General features: G+C 43.9%; 1 protein-coding gene across 3 annotated transcripts in view; it reads left to right on the top strand.

The window, feature by feature from the left end:
* The window catches only part of LOC310774124 (uncharacterized protein), a 195,936-nt gene that overhangs the window by 119,452 nt on the left and 52,762 nt on the right, over positions 1-23,722 (top strand). The gene's annotated exons all lie outside the window — the stretch shown is intronic.

The following is a 23,722-nucleotide window of genomic DNA, read 5'->3' on the forward strand; positions in this document are numbered from 1 at the left end:
TGATGGTGTCAAAGGCTTTGCTGAGGTCGATGAAGGCTATGTAGAGGTCCTTGTGATGTTCTCTGCTCTTCTCCAGTAGCTGCCTTAAGACAAAGACCATGTCTGTGGTGGATCTAGTCTTCCGGAAGCCACACTGAGTTTCCGGAAGCACAGCTTCCGAGATGTCCTCAACCAGCCTGCTGAGCATGATCTTCGCCAGAACTTTCCCTGCAATGGAGAGGAGAGAGATTCCCCGGCTGTTCCCACAGGTTGCTCTGTCCCCTTTCTGTTTGTAGATGACCACGATGTTGGCATCCTTCCAGTCCTGTGGGAGGATCCCATGTTCCCAGATGTTTTGGATCAGGAGGTGCAGGCGGCGTGTGTGGAGATACCCTCCGTGTTTGAAAACCTCTGCAGGGATGCCATCGGGTCCAGCGCTTTTGTTGTTCTTTAGGCCCGCAATGGCTTGCCGGGTTTCTGAGAAAGATGGTGGGATGTCGAGGTTCATGATTGGTGGCAGATCTGGGAGATTATCCAGAATATGTAGGTCGACAGGGTTGGTGTGGTTGAGAAGACTCTCAAAATGGTTTGCCCAGCGGGCAAGGATCTCATGGCGGTCCTTAAAGAGCGTAGAGCCGTCAGCTGATCGGACTGGGCTGACCTTTTGTAACTGTATTACTTTGATGAGATTACTAACAGTGAAAATTGATTACAGCTTCAAGAAAAAGGAAATACTGATGATGCAATTCAAACCATGTCCTTTAAAACCACATGAGACTGCAAGAGAAGCTCCACCCCCCCCCCCCCCACACACACACACACACACACGCACACGCACATGCACACACACACACACACACACACACACACACACACACACACACACACAGAGCAGTGGTGTTATGATAAGTGTTTCCTTTTTCGTAGAAGCCACCCCCCCAAAACACACACACACACACACACACACACACACACACACACTGTCACACACGCACACACACACTTGCACACGTGCACCCCCACACACACACACACACCTCCGCCCCTTCCTCTCTCTGTCCTCAGTGTTGACTACAGTGTGTTTGCATGCTAACTGCAGCTTATGAAACAGTCCTGTCTGCAAGTTTTAGGCTACTTTACCCCACCCACATGTGTGTAAGGGTCTTTTTATTTAGCTCAGTGGTAAGGGTACGTAGAGAGAGAGACGCCTCGACATTTGGTAGTCCAATTTACTTTCAGTTTCGTTACGGAAAAGGTAGGATGCCGACAACGACAAGTCTACATTAACAGTTCACTTTTTCACGTGAAGCTGCATGTTTCTGTTTGCCTGTGGAAATGGACAGACGGGTGTGTTTCTGCCTCCTGGCACTCTCGCTGTTGGGCTCCATGGTGACGTTAGGTAAGTAAGCTGCACCTGCTAGTTGGAAATGCCCGGGGTTCTTTCCGGTGTTACAACTTGACAGCATACACAATACATTGAAAGTCAGTGTGCTTTGACAAATGCTTTTCGCCTTTTGAAAATGTGGTCGAAACAATGTTTTTATCATAACGTCTTTGATATGAGTTGCATTCAGATTGTATTACTTATTATTTAGGCAGATGCTATATAGGCTATAAATATCCCATTGAGACATTGCATGTAATAGGCCACGCCCATCACGGGGGAAGAGCTCCGTTCATTTCCACACACCAGCATCATTTTCCTTGAATTAAACATAGCTAAAAGCTGTTGTGTGGTGGGCTGCGCAGAAAACAAAACAAGGAAGCCATTGAGAATTGGCGAGAAGAAAAATGTGGATCTAGCTGTCAAGAAGTAAGTTGGAGTGTTCATCTTATATACGATCTTTTGGTGCAACACGCAACCATGCACGTGACATAGGAGAACGCCAGGATTGGACAGGAGTTTGTGTTTTCCCCCGTCTTGGGCGTGGTTTCTGAATGATGACGCGTTACGCAGTGTCTCTATGAGGCTATAGAGAGACAAAAGCTGTGTCCCAATTCAGCGGCCACGGCCTTCGTCGGCCGCGGCCTACAGAGGTCTGTCCTCCGCGGACCAGTCAGGAAAGTGCGCAGCCTTTAGACGTTGAGCGAAATGAGACGGTCTAGCCTACTACTAACCTCGCGTCACCAGGCTCTTCTCGGCGAGAAAGAGCAGCTGTCACTTGCTGTTCCCGCCCCCCGCAGGTTTCCTTAGCAACCAGTTGACAGCGCGAGGCATCTGAGAATTCTATCTCCCGCTTGACAGCGCGAGCGCATATGAGAATCCTATGATCTCCCGCAGTCCCGCCACTGTCTCAAAAGCACATCTACAGAACAGCCTTGAAACAATGGAGCCCGAAAACATCCTTTTGTTGGTAATTTTGTTTTATTTTATGGAGGAATTAGAGTTGCACCGCCGGAGACGCCGCATGATGTTTCTCAGGCTGAGAGAAGATGGACAGGTAAAGTATTTGTTAAACCAAAATGTTACTACCGTAGTTAATGTGGCTTATAGCGAATGTCATTTTACTTTTAATTTCATATAGCCTAATCCTAACTTTACCAGGGTTTTATAGATAGATAGATAGATAGATAGATAGATACATACATAGATAGATAGATAGATAGATAGATAGATAGATAGATAGATAGATAGATACATATATACTATAGATAGATAGATAGATAGCCTCCCTCTCAAAGCCCATGGGAGAAAGTGACATAATGGCATATTTTATCTTGCTATTTTGTTTATTAAAAAAATCTTCTCCTCTTCCCCCCCAGACCAGACCCATGTACTGCAGGATCAACCTGAGTGTTCCTGTACTGGACAGGTTTTTCAATGGCCAGGACACCCGCATTGACTTTCATTTGAGCAGGGAGGCGCTGGCAGTGCTGTTGGGCCTTCTGAACCAAGAACGGCGACATGGATGGGGTTCTACTATTGAGACCCTGGTATTCTTGTTCTGGCTGGCCAGTGGGGGGTCATACAGGGTGGTCTCCAGAGTGTTTGGGATGCCTCGGTCCACTGTCCACCGCATCGTCCACAGAGTCACTGAGGAGGTGGTGGCCATTCGCCACAAAGTCATCCACCTCCCCAAGACCCCAGAAGACCTGCAGGCAGTGACCCGTGGGTTTGCAGGGCTGGGAAGACACCGTGCTTTCCATAAAGCTGCTGGAGCAATCGACGGCTGCCATGTCCGGATCAAGCCACCGAGCGGCCCTGATGGTCAGTGCTACAGGAACAGGAAACTGTTCCCCTCCATCATCCTGCAGGCTGTTTGTGACCATCAGGGCCGCTTCATTGACACGTACGTGGGCTGGCCTGGGTCAGTACATGACGCCAGGGTGCTTCGGCACAGCCCACTGTACAGAAGGTCACTCTACCCTCCTCCAGGTAATTGTATGTGATAGCTGTCTTCAGGTGAAGCAGTATTATTATTATATTTTAAGATTGTCAAATAAATCTATCTCCAGGGCACTTCATCCTAGCGGACGGGGGGTACCCATGCCTCCAACACCCACTCCCCCTCATCACTCCCTACAAGAGGCCAGTACAAGGTGTGGGGGCCCAGCGCTTCAATGTCCATCATTCCAGGGCACGCTCCATTATAGAGCGTGCCTTTGGGATGATGAAGACCAGGTTCCGGGCCATCTTCCTGCAAGCGCTGGAGGTGCACCACACCTTTGTACCACACGTAAGTCATCACTCAACAGGACTTTATAGAATATTGAAGAAGAGTAAATCAGTCAATTTTGGCCGATACCGATAAATAATGTTAACATTGTTGTTATGGCCGATAAGTGATATTTATCTACCGATCTCGATATGATCTGTTTAAAAACACATTTCTATGATCATCAAATTTTGTACATACTGAACATCGGACTGATGCCGATATGTTAAAAAATGACTAACATCGGCCAATACCGATGTGATTGACGATACATTGTGCATGACTAATATATATATTATAATTTTAGGTCATAACAGCATGTGCCATCCTCCACAACATCTGCCTTGGGGTTGGTGACATCGTGGCCCCGGAGGATGAGGATGAGCCTGAGGATGAGGAGGATGAGGAGAACGGGTTGGAGGCAGTAAGTGGTGCTCCCTGGCGTGACCAGCTGACCGCAGAGGTGTCTGCCCTGGAGGAGGTACCCCCTGACCATGATTATTTGTAAAAGGCAAGTAAAAGAATTGTAAAGTTATGCGATTCATATTTATTTAAAATGTTATCTAGAGCAGTTTTGCATTTTGAAATATGAAGAAAATCAATCAAATCAAGAAATATTTTGTTGTGACATTTCTTTTGTGGTGATTGTTTCCCCCCCAATATACAGCTGTGAAGTAGTAGCCTACTTTATATTCACTGTATTTTATTCTTGAATCTTTCTGAAAACATAATAGTGACATGGCAGCCGTCGATTGACCCAGCCCTGCAAACCCAGATGCGGTGGACAGTGGACTGATGACCCCCCAAACACACTCTGGAGACCACCCAAGATGACCACCCCATCCATGTCGCCGTTCTTGGTTCAGAAGGCCCAACAGCACTGCCAGGGCCTTCCTGCTCAAACGAAAGTCATGTCATGTCCTGGCCATTTAAAAACCTGTCCAGTACAGGAACACTATTCATTCATTATTGTAAATAGGTTCTGTTTTTCAGCATCCCCCATCCATTACATTTTATGTTACATTTATTTATTTCTATGTACATATATGTTCAGTATACCTTATTTATTTATACATGTTTGACTATTTAGAGGTAATAATAAATTATTATCACTACCACTGTTGTAATGCTCTGTCTAGTGAATTCTTAAGGCTTAGCTTTGTGTTTCCCAAGTTCAGGTTAGAATCATCAGGTCTGTTAACTCAGCATAAAGACATCAAGGAAGCATAGAGGGACTTGATCCAATTTAGACATATATTTTGCGAACTTCTGTAGAGGTTAAATATAGCACATCTCTGTGATCCTGGGTGCTGCAGACTACACACTACATTGTGTAAAGTATGGTTAATGTGATCTCAGTCCTTTAAAAGTTAAAGGTAAAGTTAGCTGAGCTATAGACGGTTTTAACTTGACAACATAAAGATTCTAAATTTAAGCCCAGCTCACTTCCTGTTGCAGTGTTTGCTAGTGCAACCGTCAGGACTCCTAGGACAGGACTGACAATTCTGTGAAAACCATCTATCAAAACACCGAACACTCTTATCGGCAAGACTCCAATAGAAAGAGAAAAGTGTCCATACATATTCTGGATCACTCCACTCCACTTTTGTGCTGTGTAAAAAGAAAAAAGTATGTTTTTCTTAAAAAAGAATATTTATTAAAGGCCCATTCCGTTGGTTTTGGCGAGAAATAAATGTGCACAAAGTGTTTATTATTGGCACTGAGTGAATGCGCCTTGACGTAACTTAAAAATGGCGACCAGGGGCGTTTCTCTCAGACCAGCCGTTCAGAAGTTACATGGAAAAACGCAGTTTCGAAGTGGAGAGCATCTCCCGCCACAGCTAGAGGATGTGACGTCTCGCGCGTTCACGCGCTCAGGCAGCTCCTCCAGGAAACAGCAATGAATACAACCGTAGAAGAAGAGCGGGACAACCAACAGGCAAATGTTTAGCGAAGCAATGGCGTCCGCGAGCAGCAGCAAACGACCAGCAGGAACTCAGAGCCCACTAAAAGCTCAACCAAAAAAGAAAAAGCCGCAAGTTTTATCCAGCGAAGCCCGTCTGGCCCATAAACTTGCATCAGGAAACTGGAACAAAACCCGAATCACCATCGGCTATGCTTTTGCCCCATGGAGAGACCTTCGCTCGGTTCTGAAGATAACCCGATATGGCTCATTTCCTATTGAACTGGTAAGAACACATTTACAAAGATTTAGTGAATTTGATTTTAGCGTCATAGAAGAGGATATCCTTTACTTAGCAAACTAACGTTTGCGGGGGGCTCAGTCATATATGCAATAGTAACGCTAGCTATTTATAACGCTACGTGGTTGTAGCTATTAGCTGTTTGGAGCCGAACGCGACTCGGAAAAAGACTGACAAATATAGTGTTTCTGACTGTAGCATGTTAACAACGTTGTCACGTTAGTTTGTTGTCCATACTAATACTAGCGGTGTTGGAGTTTACTGTGTTCTCAGACTTTTTTTGAGCCAAAAGTGACGCATAAACTGTAAGCTTGCAACGTTAGCTTGTTGTGTTTGTTTGGAACCAGCTGACTTTACAAAGAAGCTCGGCCGTAGCGTGGTTGCATGGTAAAGCATTCCCAATCTGACTAGCGTTACATTTATTTTCTAGCTACAAGAAGCTGAAAAGTAAGGGGCCAGCAGCGTCAACTCCAAGAAAGAGGAAATCTCTTCAATTGACCCTCCAAACATCACCTATTGGAGAAGAATCTGCCTGGTTAGTTTGTTTTCCCTTTCAAACTACCAACATAACTATCTGCATGATCAATAAGTAAAATCTATATACTCTAAAAAATGCTCATGATTTGTCAGCATTGTACAGCTGGATTATGTGTGTACCACAGCTGCACACACAGATAATTGATTGGTTGAAACTAAATTGATATCTCAACAGGGAGGATTTTGGAATAGCTGGGGTTGATCCACATCCTGAGGACACGTTTCACCGCTCCAACTGGACTCCCAAGACGGAGAGGTCTGAAGCCAGGTGACCCGCGGAGTCTGGGACCTATTACAGGGGTCCTGCCCCCTCCAACAGCTGAACTGGTCAAGGCACAGATCCAAAGAGGACAGGTATGTCAACCGCCATCCTAAAAGTCATCCCTGATCTCTCACAAGGAGCCACCGAGTTTCAATATGATAACAAACAACACATACGTTTCATTTGTCTGCCATGTAATTCCCTTTAGACATGCTGTACATCAGTGGTTTTCAGAATGTTACCATGCCAAGGACCCATAAACTCACACAAATTAGACCACAAGACCTCAATAGCAGTAGTACTTTGTTTACTCATTGTGGCACTTGTGGATGGTATTTGATATATATATATATATATATATATATATATATATATATATATATATATATATATATATATATGAAATAAACTACTGTGTTTTAGCCGGGGAACATCTGGGGACGCCACTTTGAGAACGTTTGAGACATTCACCTCTTCCTGCAGAATCTAATATTCTGTGGATTGGGTCAGCACTGATTTCATTGGCTCAATTTGAGTCACTACTATAAAATAATACCCTGCAATAATGACACGATGGTTACACATGTATGCTGATTAATTGTCTACTTTTGTTTAGTCTTTGTGCTTGGAAGCCTGCACCCACTTGGTTTGAGAAATACTGGTGTTGGTTCTAATATCTTTCTGTCTCTCTCTCCCTGTGAAGGACATGGCTTCAGCATCTTGGACGGGAGACTGCGAGAAACAATAAAGGCTTGACAGTATTGTTTACTGTTCCTCAAATGGTTTATTGCACAAAACTTTATAAATACTTTGTAACAAATCAAATTCACATGTGCAAAAAAAATGTAGACAGAGACTTTGTCTCTTGTCCACGTGTTAGGAAAAAAAAAGATTGTTTACAACACCAGAAATTGTTTATTAGACAAAACTTTGTACATACTTTGTAAGAAAAGAAATTCACATGTGCAAAAAAAAAGGTAGGCAGAGACTTTGTCTCTTGTCCATGTTTTAGAAAAAAAAAAAGATTGTTTACAGCACCACAAATTGTTTATTAGACAAAACTTTGTAAGAAAAGAAATTCACATGTGCAAAAGAAAAGGTAGGCAGAGACTGTCTTTGTCCGTGTTTGAGAAAATAAAATAAAAATGTTGGGGAAAAAAATCTTTCCTTTCAGTTATTGCACTGGCCGAGAAACACTGAACAGCAGTCTCTTTCTGTTGTATAGCCTAACCCTAATTGAAATGTATTTTTGAGGTACAGAACACACGCAAGAAGATGTCAGGATATTGTCAAATTGAAATGTCTTTTTGAGGTAGAACAAAAACACACAGGAACATCTCAAAGGGGAAAATTCACCTAAATGGTGCTTCCTTGTATCCGACATAATTCCCAAAGGGGTCAGGATATTTGTCTCTGACCCGCCACACACAGCAGCTAGGTATGACTTGCCGGTTCCCCCTCCCCAGACGTCCGTGTTGCCAGACGTTGAACTGGCGGTAAGCTGAGTACCAGTACTGTTTGTTATCGGCCCCTAGGTCCTGGCTGTCGTCTAAGGATAGAATGTCATTCCAGTTTGTGCATCTGCACCATGCTGGCTGTCCTCTGTCTGGCAGTTGTGGTCCTGGTTCGGCTGCCCGGTACTCCATGATGTCCAGCATCACCCCTGGAAGGCGTTCAACCACCATCTGGAGGACTTCATCCCGCTGTTGCTGGCTCAGTTGTTGCAATTCAGCCTGCATATTGAGCAAGAATAACATGTTTAGAATGGCTTTCAAATGGGTGTGTAATCTTGAACCCTAACCCTCAAAAGGCTGGTTTGAGTCTCAAACCTACATTTGACGTATGCAGATTTGCAAGTTGTGAAAGACTACATTGGAAGATGAGATAACAGGCTAAGCTCACTGTTTCAAATGGTAAACCCCAATTACAATAAAGTAGGCTACAAGCACTGTCAGCCCTAATACCTCACATATAAAGTAAGTTTGTAGTTGGGGACATTTGTCTAACTGTCATTTGAAGTTGTCTTAGCAGATCCATAACAGTTTTCCCTGATAATGTAGTTAGTGCCTTTCTAAAACATCAGCTATAACCAGGTTACCTGGCTGTTTGCGAAATCTGGACGTTCACATGCATTACAGTCCTGCAACTATGCCATGCCTCCTGACATTATGGACTGTATACTAGAGCCTATCGTCTAGTCACGTTGAATTGTCATTGAATGAATGAAAACTATGAAACCTCGACTGGATTTCTGTGTCACGTCTGTAAGTCTGCATGTGCTGGATGCTAACGCTAAGAGTTAGTAAAGTAGAGACAACAGTACGTTACAGTACTAAACGTATGTCCTTCCAAATCTATTGTGGTAATCTCCATAGCAACACTCATTTGGCTGAAACAATGTGCTGCCGTTTCTACATCTACGTCTAACTTCGCTATTTTCCCCTCCTTTGCTTATTGACAACTATCGTTAGTGTACTGAATTCAAACTATAAGTTCGACTTTACTTACTTCATCACTGGACATGGTGCTTTTAGTCGCTAAAAGTTGGAGAAAAGAACGGTTGCGGTGTTTTTTTGCGAGGGTGATTCAAGTCCACACTGCGCCTGCGCCGTCTCCAACTCTCGAGCTGCTGTTGAGGCGCGTTCCCGGATGGGTACGCACGCGCTCTGGCACATGCAAGCGCCTGGGTGCAGTTCCCCTAATGGCCACCGGCGTCAGTAATAGTGAGTTTTGACGGATTGGGCCTTTAAATAACCTTAATTCATGAACAACACATTTAAAACAGAACAAAACAAATGTGCAAACTTGTTTTTAACAACAAAAAAAACAATACGAACAATAATACTTTGAGGCTCGTCCAAAAGTAAAAACAAAGTATTGTTCGGATTGTTTTTTAATACTTTGTTTTTACTTTTGGACGAGCCTCTCTAACAGACCAAAGAAACGCTCTGATCTCTCCTTCTGGAGCCTCATGTCCTCCTTCAGCAGCTCCAAAATGTCATCCTTCTCCTTCTTCACTTTCTTTGGTGGTGGCCCTCTCCCAGCTGCTCCTCCTTCCTCCTCCTCTTCCTCTTCCTCCACTACTGCACTTGGCCCTGGCTTGTCCTCTGGGATAGAGGCAATCACGACAAGGGGGGTCGTGGAGTGCCTCTGTCCCAGCACCTCATCCATGTCGACAAACCAGGGCCAAGTAGCAGCAGTGGGTTTCCCGCCGCTGACCCCCTCTCCTGATCCTGGACACTTGCAAGCCTAAAATAGAGGATAATCCTCTTAACATGACAGTCAACAACAACAAAAAAACAATACCACAAAATCCTCCAAATCGACCCCCTTTCTGTTTGGAAGTGGGAATGCACTATAATTGTCTAATGTCACATGGGCATGAAAAATCCACTAGTCTATTCCTAAATTGATTTAAAGTTGTACCTGCCCATCCACCTATTACAAATACCCAGACCTACTGACATGCTTACATATTTTCTAAGAGTCATCAACCAACCATTTCTTAGAATCAGTCTAGGCTACATTACCTTGTATTTTGCCTTCAAGTTGTCCCACTTCTTTTTGCCCTGCAAGGGAGACACTTTTCCTTGGAGATTCATTTTCTCCAGGACGACCCTATGTCCACAGAGAAAAAAAAAAAGAACAGCACAAAGGTTTGTACCCCATCTAGTGGCAATTTTTTTGTTATGTGCTCATTAAAACGGACTTAATTTTCGAACACTGTAGCTTAAGTTGCATTCATTGCAGGTATAAATATTGTATAGGATGAATCAGCGTGATGTCACCCAGAAATGCGGAACCCCGCGGCAGTTGATAGTATGAGTTGTGCCAAACAAATGTTAATATCTCAAAAACTATACATGACATCGCTTATATTTTGACATTCTGAGTGAGAGCAGAAGTAGCTCAAGAGTTTGATGTATAACATGTCGTGTTAAAGTTGTGTGAATTGTTGCAGTTTTTAAAATGTAAACAGTGTTAACTGGCTAGAGTCAGACACTCAAGCCTCGCGCCACTTGGGCTCCGTTGCCACCCAGTGACGCGGTTTGTTTACCAAAATGCTGCTCGGCTGATCCCTCGTATAGAAGCTACCCTACACATTTGCTATTTAACTAAGTTACTTAGTTCTACCCTACCTCCAGCCATGAGCCGCCGTGTGCTTTTGGCCAGTGAAGAGGCTGTCATTCGCGGCCCTCATCCTGATGAATTTTGCCGTTAGTTCTTTGCTCCCTTAAGACAAAAACACAGAAGCAAATATTTAAGCAGGTGACATTTTCAACAAGAGGACCAGCCAATAACAATAAGCGATACCAATACTCACATTTAAAAGTGAACTGGCCCTCCTCTGTCTCTGGAAGGTTGTTCTCTGCCATTTTCTTTATTATTGGAGAGGAGAGAGAGTACCATTACTGTGAAGAACACACAAGCTGACAGACTATTGATTATGATGTAATGTGCTATGAGAATGCAGCAATGCAGTATGAACATTTTGAATATAAGTGATAGTTCTATAATTCTTAGTATAAATATAAGATGTAGCCTATAAGATAATGGTGCAGCAGCAGTACAGCGCTATAAATTCAGCAGATTATTATTTACACAAGTTATTTATTTGTTTTATAAAACTTGCTTTCTTGCCTTTAAGTATTGTATCTATACACGTTTTCTTTCGCAAAACTCTTCTAATCTAGCAAGTTTACACAAACAACACAGCAACCCCCCAGGTACCATGGTCCTTTGTTAAATTCAGAGACCCCCCCCCCCTCTCCACACACACACACACACACACACACACACACACACACAATAACGTTAACGCTAACGTCCTCTTCCAAGCAAGTTTACACAAACAACTTAGTAGGCTACCCTCCATCCAGTGAGGCCACCATGCAGGTCCTTTGATCTAACAGCTAGCATGACGTTACGTTCAGAGAACCCCCCCCCCACACACACACACACACACCCTGGAAAACTTTACACGAATTTGAATCAAGCCAAGGCAGCCCCCCCGCTACTTATTTTCTCAAATGAATCTACAGAATGACCGTGGTATGAAATTAAATGGGGCTTTCCAGTCGTATAGTGAGCAGACCGGCGGCGCTGGGTAGCCAGCTAGGGCTGTGTTACATGACCAAGCAACCCGGGAGACAAGCGTCTTTGACGGCCGTCAGCAGCGGGGACTCCCGCTGCACGGACATGGCAGTCTAGTGGAAGGCTCACGAGCCAAGCTCTGGAGCTCATTACAAAAGAAACACGTCACATGTTTTCACAATACTGACAAATATGAGATCTACAATAACCTAAGCGTCGGTTAATCACCTCTAAAGTTGACAGAAGTGCATTTAGTAAGGAATTTGCAAACGAGAATTTGAAGATCTTACCTGTTGCGTGTAGTTGCGTGTTCAAAAAATGGCGGCGATTTCAGAATGTTCTGCCTTGCAAACCTCTCGCGGATTCTCGCGAGATCTTGAATGCCACAAAGGCCACGAAGGACAGAACACTTGCATCCTCAAGTTTTGAGAAAAGGAGGATGCATTTCTCGGCTGCATTTGAAGGAGCCTACGAAATGGGACAGCCTAGGTCGCGCGCAATGACGCAATCGGTCTTCAAATCTAGCCTTGGTGGACTGCAGCCCCTGAATTGGGACACAGCTAAAGTGACCACCTACTTCCTGCCTCAGCACTGTACCAGAGATTTTCATCCGCCATTTATTTTCCCATACACATTTAATAAAATGCGTATAAAAATTGTTTTACTGGTTCAAACCAAACAGAACAGGAGAGATCGCATAACATTTCACTGGGACCAAAACGTTTAAAAAAAATGCGGGTTTAAAGAAAATATTTTTTAGATGTTTTTGTTTTGTTTTGTTTTGGTCAGAGTGAAATGTTCTATGGTCTCTCCCGATTATAGCGTTAGCTGTACCGTTTGGTTAAACGAAGTAGAACTATTTTATAAGCATTTTATGAAATGTCTATGGGAAAATAAATGGCGGATGAAAATCTCTGGTACAGTGCTGAAGCAGGAAGTGACGTTCCACTTTGCCTCTATTTGTAGGCTACCCCAAGCATGGATGTATTAAAGGAGAATTCGTTTTTTTTTAACCTGCAGCCCTCTGCTCACATTAGTTATGATCTGACGACTCACCCAGTGATCTCCGCAGCGTTTTTGTCCGTCCTAGGCGTTGTTGTGATCAAAATAGTGTGCAAGCCAGTCCTAGAATGTAGCTCCGTGGAGGCCAAGTGGCAGCGTGTTTTCCTCCATCTAAATAGACAGTTTTATTCCCGTTTTCGGATCCCTAAAGAACCAGTAGACTGCTATTGTCCCCCGGGCTCTTTACAGCGGTAAAGAGCGCAGAGCGGTAGTTGTTACAGGCATGCCAGGAATTCCAGGCATCCCATTTCCGCCTGTCGGGTCAGTGAGACTTTCCTGAGGAGAGTTGTGTCTCACTGACCCGACAGGCAAAAATGGAATGCCTGCAACCACCAGTGAAAAGAGCCCGGGGGAGAATTGCAGTCTGATCGTTCCTTAGGGAACAGTTTATGACGATATGCGTCTTAAACGGGAATAAAACTGTCTATTTAGATGGAGGAAAACACGCTGCCAGCCTGCCACTTGGCCCCCACGGAGCTACAGGTACATTCTAGGACTGGCTTGCACACTATTTCGATCACAACAACGCCTAGGACGGACAAAAACGCTGCGGAGATCACTGGGTGAGTCGTCAGATCATAATTAATGTGAGGAGAGGGGTCCAGGTTAAAAAAAAACGAAATTCTCCTTTAAAAGAACTGGATAGGGGACGAGCCATGCCCACCCATGCATTCAGACAGAGGCTGCTCACTGGCGCATGAAGCCATCATGGGGGCGTTATTTCGAATCGCACATAGGCTCCGCAATAACCACGCCCTGTGCCCGCCTACACAGCAGTCAAGCGCCGGGATTGGCCAGGCGCCCATGCTCACAAACACTGCAGGGCTCGCAGCCCAGCAATTTCATTAACCAACTAGCTCTTGAGAGCGGACAGCGATTTCATTAACCAACTGAATTGCTCTTGAGAGCGGACATTGAAATTAATTATGGTCACAAACTGAATGGGTGAATTGGGTGGGAAGTGAAAATGGCTAATTTCTGTATTCAAAGCAGACCTTCAAAACAGGAAACCCAGAGATATTACTCTTGGGTTTGATGCAGGTTGATGGGATTTTCTCCCAGGGCTTTCTGAGGAGAAAGATCATTATTGCCTCAAATATCAGATTAAGACGAGATGAAAAAAGTTGCGCTATAAGAACAATCTAACTGTGTTAGTTTTGCTAAGAAGTTTTGATGGAGAAAAATTAGTTAAAACATTGTTAATTTACCCTTTTACCGAAATCATGTTGGCAGCAGCACGCCGAGCTGCATGCAGGCTGAGGCCTTGTCAGTGTGCTTCTAGAGCACCTGGAGCTTGTCAATAAATCATTGTCCCATTGGCTCACAATCCCGGCGCTTGACTGCTGCGTAGGCGGGCACAGGGCGTGGTTATTGCTCCGCAATGTGCGATTCGAAATAATGCATCATGGGGGGTTTTCTTCCTGGTGTTACTTCCTGACCATGCTGCCCAAGGTGAAGTGCGCATGTGTGCCATGACGTATTCCATGACGTCTCCCACCCCTCCCACCCATGGATGTATTAAAATAAGGAAATACACCCGTATACGGCTCTTAGTGGCTTCTGAAGAAAAAATTACCCCATAAAAAATTATTTGATAATTAATAGTCGTTTTATACTTTGAGTGACACCCAGAAAAAATTCCCCTGGGTTTAACAGCTGCCGGGGTCCCCATGCAAGTGGATGGGAATAGCGCTGGGCTGTGAAGCCATTTGAACATGGTGGTGAAGCCCTCTATTGCAAGTCATGTGACGCCATGCAGCCCAGAAAGGAAAATTCCCATCCACTTGCATGGGGACCCCAGCAGCTGTTAAACCCAGGGGAATTTTTTCCGGGTGTCACTCTATTTAAAAAAAATTATGGGGCATTTTTTCTTCAGAAGCCACTAAGAACCGTATACGGGTGTAGTTTCTTTTAATACATCCATGGGTGGGAGATGTCATGGAATACATCATGGCACACATGCGCACTTCGCCTTAGGCTGCATGGTCAGGAAGTAAAACCAGGAAGAAAACCCCCCCATGATGACTTCATGCGCCAGTGAGCAGCCTCCGTCTGAATGCATGGGTGGGCGTGGCTCGTCCCCTATCCAGTTCTTTTAATTAATACATCCATGGGCTACCCAGGTGTAAATAGCTCATGTGGGGGGTCGCCCCGGTTCCCCCTTATGTTATTTGCTTCACATGAGGGGGATTTATAGACTTCCGGGAAGGGGGGGAGCGGGGGGTCTTGTCAGTGTGCAGGCAATAAATATAAAAATTTGAAATATACTGTGTGTGTGTGTGTGTGTAATTGCATTTGTGGCTGAATACTTTCTACCAACTATGGTAAATATAAACCTCTATGGTATCATTTGTTGGTAACTACATTATCTTACATTTTTTCTGCAGTGTGTGTTGAGCCTGTAACGTATATATGTAGGCTATGTTTACTATCTTTATTATAAGTGTATGGGATTAATTATGTTCCCTTTTGCTTTTGTTGTTTTGATTTAATTGTTTGTTGCCACTTGCTGTAAACTGGTGGCCTACTATGTCCAGTAAGCCCTTTTCCCACATGCGTACCGGAAAATTACCTGTAAGTCAATATCGGACATTTCCCTGAATTTCCCTTCACACCTCAGCGTTCGCAAGTGAGAATCTAGTCGTCAAATAGCCGGTATGTTGGGGGGTGGGGTGGGGTGCGGCGGAGCGGGCGGGGGGCGGGGGGCGGGGGGCGGAGGAGAGTGGCCTGGGGTCTGTGCTGCAGGCCACTGAGGCCAGTCAGAAAAAAACAACAAACACACATGGAGCCGGCGTCCACTCTTTTGATAATATTACTGACACGCTTTTTCCTCAAACGTAGACAGCGACGCAGACAAATTAAGGCAAAAATGGAAAGGGATATACGTGCGAACAGAAACAGATTCATGTTCGCAGTCTTCTCCGCTCAACATCGTGCAGAATATGAAGATAGACTAAACCGGGGACAGATCATGACAGCGTTATGTACCTCTGCGCTGCTGCGTGAGACTAAAGCCGTCTGGAAGCAAGAGAGACCAGGAGGGAATTTATTTTGGGAAGATGCTTTGAACAATTTTGACGACGTGGAATGGAAGCGTCATTTTCGCATGTCCCGGTGTGTTCGACTACGTGCTGAGTCTGGTCCGACCCGCACGCAAGATCACCCGGTGGCGAAAACCACTGGAAGCGCGTTTGCGACTGGCAATAGTCCTTTGGTGGTACGCAACACCAGGGGAATATCGAACAATCAGCTGTGTATTTGGTGTTGGACTGTCTACTGTGTGCAAACTGGTCCGCGAAGTCACAGCCCACTGATAGCGGAAAATGACTGGACCCCTTTCTCACCTGTCTGTCTATCGCGGCATACCGCTCTTCTGACTTGCTCAAAACTGGTGAAATGGCCGCGACGACGGGGTCGCGCTTATATCGGCACGGCGCCTTTCCCACATGCAGGCATTTGACCACGTTCCGGTCATTTTGCGGTACAAAGCGCATGTGGGAAAAGGGCAAGTGGATGGGAATAGCGCTGGGCTGTGAAGCCATTTGAACATGGTGGTGAAGCCCTGTATTGCAAGTCATGTGACGCCATGCAGCCCAGAAAGGAAAATTCCCATCCACTTGCATGGGGACCCCAGCAGCTGTTAAACCCAGGGGAATTTTTTCCGGGTGTCACTCTATTTAAAAAAAATTATGGGGCATTTTTTCTTCAGAAGCCACTAAGAACCGTATACGGGTGTAGTTTCTTTTAATACATCCATAGGTGGGAGACGTCATGGAATACATCATGGCACACATGCGCACTTCGCCTTAGGCTGCATGGTCAGGAAGTAAAACCAGGAAGAAAACCCCCCCATGATGACTTCATGCGCCAGTGAGCAGCCTCCGTCTGAATGCATGGCTCGTCCCCTATCCAGTTCTTTTAATTAATACATCCATGGGCTACCCAGGTGTAAATAGCTCATGTGGGGGGTCGCCCCGGTTCCCCCTTATGTTATTTGCTTCACATGAGGGGGATTTATAGACTTCCGGGAAGGGGGGGAGCGGGGGGTCTTGTCAGTGTGCAGGCAATAAATATAAAAATTTGAAATATACTACGTGTGTGTGTGTGTGTGTGTGTGTGTGTGTGTGTGTGTGTGTGTGTGTAATTGCATTTGTGGCTGAATACTTTCTACCAACTATGGTAGGCTACCATTGGTAGCCTATATAAACCTCTATGGTATCATTTGTTGGTAACTACATTATCTTACATTTTTTCTGCAGTGTGTGTTGAGCCTGTAACGTATATATGTAGGCTATGTTTACTATCTTTATTATAAGTGTATGGGATTAATTATGTTCCCTTTTGCTTTTGTTGTTTTGATTTAATTGTTTGTTGCCACTTGCTGTAAACTGGTGGCCTACTATGTCCAGTAGCCTACAGTATACAGACAGTGTGAGCCCTTTCGCACTGGATGGTGGTTGTGTGCTACTTTGAGCCTGTGAACGAGGTTAGCTGTTTGCAGTGGTGGAAGAAGTACCTACTGAAAGTCTGTAGAAGTAGGCCTACTGTACTGCAATATGCCTATTACTCAAACTACAAGTAAAATGACTGCTGTTAAAAAATACTTCAGTAAAAGTAAAAAGTACTCTTCTAAAAAAAACTACTTGGAGTATTCGTTACTTTTTTACCCATCAACGTTTAATAGCAGGCGGTCACAGGAATTCAATTGAAATGGGAGATCATGTAGAAAATATATATTTTCAACAAAGCACATTGCTGTGATACATGTAAATGATATGAATAAAAGATTAACAATGTCAGAGTTCCTTAGCTTGGTATACCAGCCGGTCACGTGGTTTACCAGGCTAAGAGTTCATCAAGTCATTAAGAACAAATTCTTATTTACAATGGCGACTCTGATACAGTACATTTCAGTCTTCTACCATAGAAAAAGTCAAATGGCACACATGATGGCCAAAATGTGCCCAGATCAGGTCCGCCTGGGCCTACCTGTAGTAAAACATCTGTAAAATTGCTCTGGTTCACTTTCTAAGGATTTGCTTTGATACAAGCACTCATAAGATATTACTCTACAGTAGAGTGATATCTTATGAGGAGCAGTACTGCTCCATAGAAGAATTTGGCTGCCAACCCATGATTTTCAGGTGGTTTTAATCCAAAATAGTGTTGTTGTTTTTTTGGCGGAGCTGCATTTTTAATATTTTGCCATGTTCTAACTGATTTTACTCTGATACAGTACATTTTTCATTGATTCGGACACTTCTAAAGCAATCTCACAGGCTAGCTTTAGAAAAAAAAAAAAAATCAGAAAATACCCTGTAGTTGTGGAGATATACTCCATTCAGTTTGGGCATGTCATTTTCGGCAGGTGAGCTGAAAAATAGGCTTAGGGATTAACAGGTTAACACCTTACTGACTATAGAAAAGAGACTTCATCTCCTTGGCTTGCTGGTGGTCTCTGTTGTCAGTCTGACGCTCCCAGGGAGAAATACAACACTTCCTTGTTATTTCCTGGGTGATCATTTTTCTGGGAGTCTAGATGAGTAACTTCCTCTAGACCTAACCGTATTTTAAAAATAAAGGTGCATGCCAAAAATGTTGCATGCATTTCTGATCACCAATACCATTCTTATTATTATATTTAGGGCTTTATAGCATGAATGAGAGATGAATAGAGGGGGGCCAGCTATTCTTATTTTTGTAAAACAAAATAAGTTATATTTGAGATCCGGGGCTTTTCATCAAAGATCCAGGTCTGTAGCCACTAGGGATGTTCATCAATTGTCGAAAATCGATAATTGATCGTTAAGGATTGGAATCGATCCTGTGGAATTTGGATCGATTTTGTTATTATTAAAAAAAAAAAAAAAAAAATTGGACTAGGTTTGGGTGGAATTCGTTCCTCCTCGCCCCACTCCATTGCACAGCCGACTAACGTGAGGTGGAGCTTCATATAGTCTCTAGTTTTCTGGCTGGGCACGGGCCTTTGTGCCAACAAAACTGTTTTAAACATGGGGAATTCACACCGGCATGCGCCGGGGACAGCAGAGTTTTGGAGAGGAGACACATTGAAATAAAGAGTTCATAGAGGAGAACACGTTGTCTTTCGTATTTTCTGCCATAGGCATTCATTTTGTAAAAAAAAAAAAAATACAAGTATTAATATGATCGATAATCGATAATTGATCGTTAATTTTCACCGATTATCGATTATGGAATATTTTCAAAATGAACATGCCTAGTAGCCATTTTCTTTTGAAGTGATGATCATTGGCTCGTTTATATGCGCAATGTAACTTCATGTGGTGCTTTGCATTGACTGGTTGGATTTGAGAATACAGGGGACGGGATATGGGGCAGATCCCTGTGCGTAATCGCTGTGGCAGCTGCGCTGCTGGTAAGGGGGGATTTCGTGCAGGTAGGAATCTTTAGTAGGGATTGATTCTACGCAAAGGTATGATAGATGAGACCCCAGCACAGCGTCAGCTTGTTGTGTTCGCTGCTGTGAGGCTGCCTGTTTAAAGTTATGTTGATGTTAAACGCGGTTAACTAATATAGATAACCGAGAAGCTCCACTAATGACGTTACCGTCTTGTGTGGATAATGTAACAGTCGTAAATATGCCTGACGTTACTACTGGCAGCTCACATCAGGGCCAGGCATTAGACTGTAGCATAGTATCCATTTCCCTGCAGCCAATGCAAGGCAAAACACGACCAAACATAAACAGTAACGTCCGCTAATTCATCAAGCATCCTTCCCGGTCATGGTGAGGCTCAGTGCAGTGAGAGATGCAATGTTTTTTTCCGAAATGTTGCCACAAACGAATTCCACACAGCCAGAGCATCCAGAGTCCTTTCTCTCGACATTAAACTCAGAAGTTGTCGTTTGTTTGTAATGTCTGGCTCATTTAAACACGACAAGATTTCAGACGGACAAGCCCGTCTTTATTGTCACACGATTACAATCAACACATGCACGGAGGGCCACAACACACACATGCTGACGGTGGCCGGTGAAATTTGTCCTCTGCATTTAACCCATCCTGGCTTTGTCCTTTCCTCCGGGGGGCAGGCCAGGAGCAGTGGTCGCTTTTCTCGTACAGCGCCCGGGGACCGACTTCAGATGTTGTCGTCACTGGTCGGGTGACGATGACGATCTGATCTTCTGCATGTTTTTAATGGGGGGGGGGGGGTTTATATACGGAGGAACCCCCCTGGGGGAGCACGGGGAGAACATGCAAACTCCACACAGACAGAAAGGCCCTTACGACGAGATACCCCACCTGGGCAGTAGGCACTGAAGATATGGGGGGGAACACAACCACAGCGCCCACAGTGTCCCAGGCGAGAATCGAACTCAGGACCTTCTGACTGCGAGGCGACAGCTCTACCACTGACCCACCGTGCCCCGCTTTTATCCAAAGAGACTTACAATATCACATTTTTGTCAGCAATAGAGCAATCAACTATGCAACACAGTCTATGACAACTACCCCCATAGTGGTTTTCTTTCAGTCCTTGGTGTTTTGCGGTGGGTCCTGCTGCAGTCCGTGTGTGTGTGTGTGTATGTATGTAGGTGCGCTCGTTGTAATTGATGCTGCGTCCCAAGCGGGCGGGGTCAGGCGTATTCAAACACACCACCCCTTCGGGAAACGAAAGTGAAACTCATCCAGCGTCCCCGAGAGTGAAAAGCGTCCTTTCCGTTCCATATGACTGAAGGTCCTTACACATCGGGAGCGTTTTTTTTCGTGAGATTAATTTGCACGTCAATAATATTTTCCGAACCTATATCAGTCAATGCAACCGTGCATATGTAGATAAATAATCCTGTTCATTACTACTCCAGGAAGATAGAGGGCGCTGTGAACTGCAGACACAGTGTCTGGGCGGAGCCTAGACCAAAGGTTATAAAGAAGTAAGACCTCCTTTGTTAGGGGTCATTTGCCATCTTAAGGAAGTAGTGTAAGCAGGCAGTGATCCGGATCCGTGTGTGTGGACTTTTGTTTTGTAAATAAACTCTGTTACAATTTACTCTCTAGTAAATGGACTTATTTAAAGGTTAAAACGAAATATCTCACCACAGTTTGGTTGCCGAAACCCGTGTCGAGGGGGGAAGTATAGTGGTATAGTCAGAGCAGGCTTTGGGCCTGTGGTTTGGGCCATTGTTTCACGTCGGACCTGAATTCCTGTGGAGCGCGCAAATCAACAACAACACAGGCAGAGCAGGCCGGCGAGAGGCAAATGGGAAGCCAAGGTGAGTTGTAATTTGATTATTTAGAAATACAAAAGTCTAAGTGTGTTGTGTGTTAAATGTGCCCAATAGATGATTGGTTGCCGAATGATTAAAAGAGCATAAAAAATAGCGTGGAAGAAAGATCGCTATGTTGCTATTGGGAAAGTTGATTAAGAGGCAAGTTGGAGCCTCAAGGATCCACTAGGTGGAAATCATATAAACATTATAAGGTAACTGAGTTCGGTAACTAATCATATTATTGATGTAACAGATATTCTGCTGCTGATTGTGTAGGCCTACCATTGAGAGAGAATTAAGAACCTAGGTAAATAAATAAAATCCTTAGAGGCTGTGAGGGGGGGGACGATCCTTTGTTTAGTAGTCTCTTAAAACAGACTGTTTCATCTACTTCTGGCGAATGCAGCTATACACATATGGTGGAAGCATTTGACCGTTAGATGGGGTTTTTATCAGAAGCAGAATCGTTCACAATGTGTGTGAATGAGACCTTAGAGGCCTGTAAAGTTTATGCTCTAGAGATAAAGACCTGAGAAAGCCAACTTGTCTGTTCTGGGAGACTGTTTAGTACAATAGTTAGCAGTGGCTGATGTGCTAACAAGGAATCGGAAGTCGCATTGGCGACCCATGAGACCACAGTAAATCCTTAGAGGAAGCGGAGTAAATGCTTTGAAGTCGCCGGATTGCCCCCGGTTGGGAGATAATTAGCGCTATATAAATAAATAAGGAATAAACGTACGTTAGTCATCCAGTGACTGAATTAGCTAGCAAATAAAAAGTGTATGGTAAGGAATGTTGAAGGGAGTTTTATGTGAGAAACGGTAAGCTTAAAAGCTGGCTGCTCTGAGATAGTGGCACTCAGGAGATGTTGCATATTACTGAAATGAAATGAGACGCAGTACCAGTTGTGGTTGCACAAATTTAATAAGACGATGCTTCTAAGTGTGAATGCTATTCAGTTGCTGGGATGAACAATGGCAGTAGAATTTGTTGCATGTGGCTGTGTTGTCTTACCGCGGTTGTTTGTTAAATCGGCTTGTATGAAAGAAAATCATTGACTATCACATCAATAGTTTCTATCCTCAGCTGGGGCTTAATAATTAGGGAATTAATTTATAAGCCAGCAGCTGCTTTACGCCGGTTGTTTATTGTGTGAGTTGGGGAGCACATGGCTGTCGGCCATTTTGAGTGTTGGTCACAAGGACAAAGGGACTTGTAGTCTTTGTGTGTGAATGAATGTACTGCATGTGTAAAACTACAAATATTTTACTCAAACGTGATTAGAAGTAAAGCACATGATTGTATAGTAAATAAGCAACTTGGTAAAATAAAGTAGAAGTAGGGGAAACTTTGCTGTGTAATAACCTATTTGTGTAATTTTCAGAAATGGAGTTGAGAAATCAAGATAAGAAAATCCTGCCTATCCAAGAAATGATGAATCTGTATGGGCTCATGGCAGCAGAAAAGACAACTGAGTGGTCTTATTGGACACAGGGTTCATGGCCAGCTATGGGCACTTTTGAGAAAGCGAAATTAAATGCAGTGTTAGAACAATTATCTCTTAAACAATTGGATGACCAGGCCCGAAGGGAACATGAAATAGTATACAATTTATGGGCTGCTCAAATCGCCAAAAGACAAGCAGAGGAATTCTTAGTACAAGCTATGCGTCAATTACAGATAGTTAAACATGAGAGTGTAGAATTATTGACAGGAGAGGAGAAAATAAGTATAACTGAGGCATTTGTGAATACAAAGCAAACAGAAATTGCAACAAAAGGAAGATCGAGAGAAGGATTTCACAGGAAGCCACCTCACCCCCGCTCCCTTCAGGTAAGCAGGGGGGGGTGGGGTGTGACAGCAGGGCAGCCTGATCAAAGACAAAAGAACAGAGACAAGAGGACAGGATGCTTTTGTTGTAAGAGTGAGGAGCACAGAATAAGGGAGTGTCCTTACAATGTGCAGGCTCCTTGAAGAATAAGAGTACAGAATGACTCCAGTTGGGTAAAAGGACTTAGTTATTTAACATAGTGACAATGCATCTCATCCCTTCTTCCTAAACAGAGATAAGAAGAGTTGAAGTAGGGATGAGGGGGTAGGGAACAATAGCATTGAGTGAGACTTTGAGATGGTAAGATTTCAGGTGGAAGAGGAGAGCAAAATGAAAATTTGGTTGGGAATAAATAACACAGAATTGTCTAATTATGGTAATATCAATATCCATATTTTGAGTTGAAGTTCGGATTCTTCCAATTTATGTTGCCAATTAGAATTAGAGACAAGGTGACGGCTATAAATATAAACAACACGATGAACCTCATTTCAGATGAAGTCATTGTGGGTTAGAATTCCTTTGTTAGTATTTTATTGTGTTACACTGCTTTATGAAGATCCATATTTAACTTTGCTGAAAGTTGAGAAGAAGAGAAAATGAATTGTTTACCGTGATTAAGTCACAAGTAAATAAAGCACTATGTTCTTTTATTTCAGACGGAGTCCAGGTGAACTGGAGAAAATGAGAGCACAGAAAATTAAGTAATAAATGAAAATGGGATATCTATGCTAGGGGTTAACATATTTTGTGTGTGTTTCAGAAACGGAACCATGGGCTGCAGGAAGGGAATCAAGTTGTTCTGGAATGGGAGGAAGAGAGGAGGCAGTTGTTGTGTGCAGGA

This window comes from Poromitra crassiceps (assembly GCF_964638095.1).
Source record: "Poromitra crassiceps genome assembly, chromosome: 3".
NCBI classification, from domain to species: Eukaryota; Metazoa; Chordata; class Actinopteri; order Beryciformes; family Melamphaidae; genus Poromitra; species Poromitra crassiceps.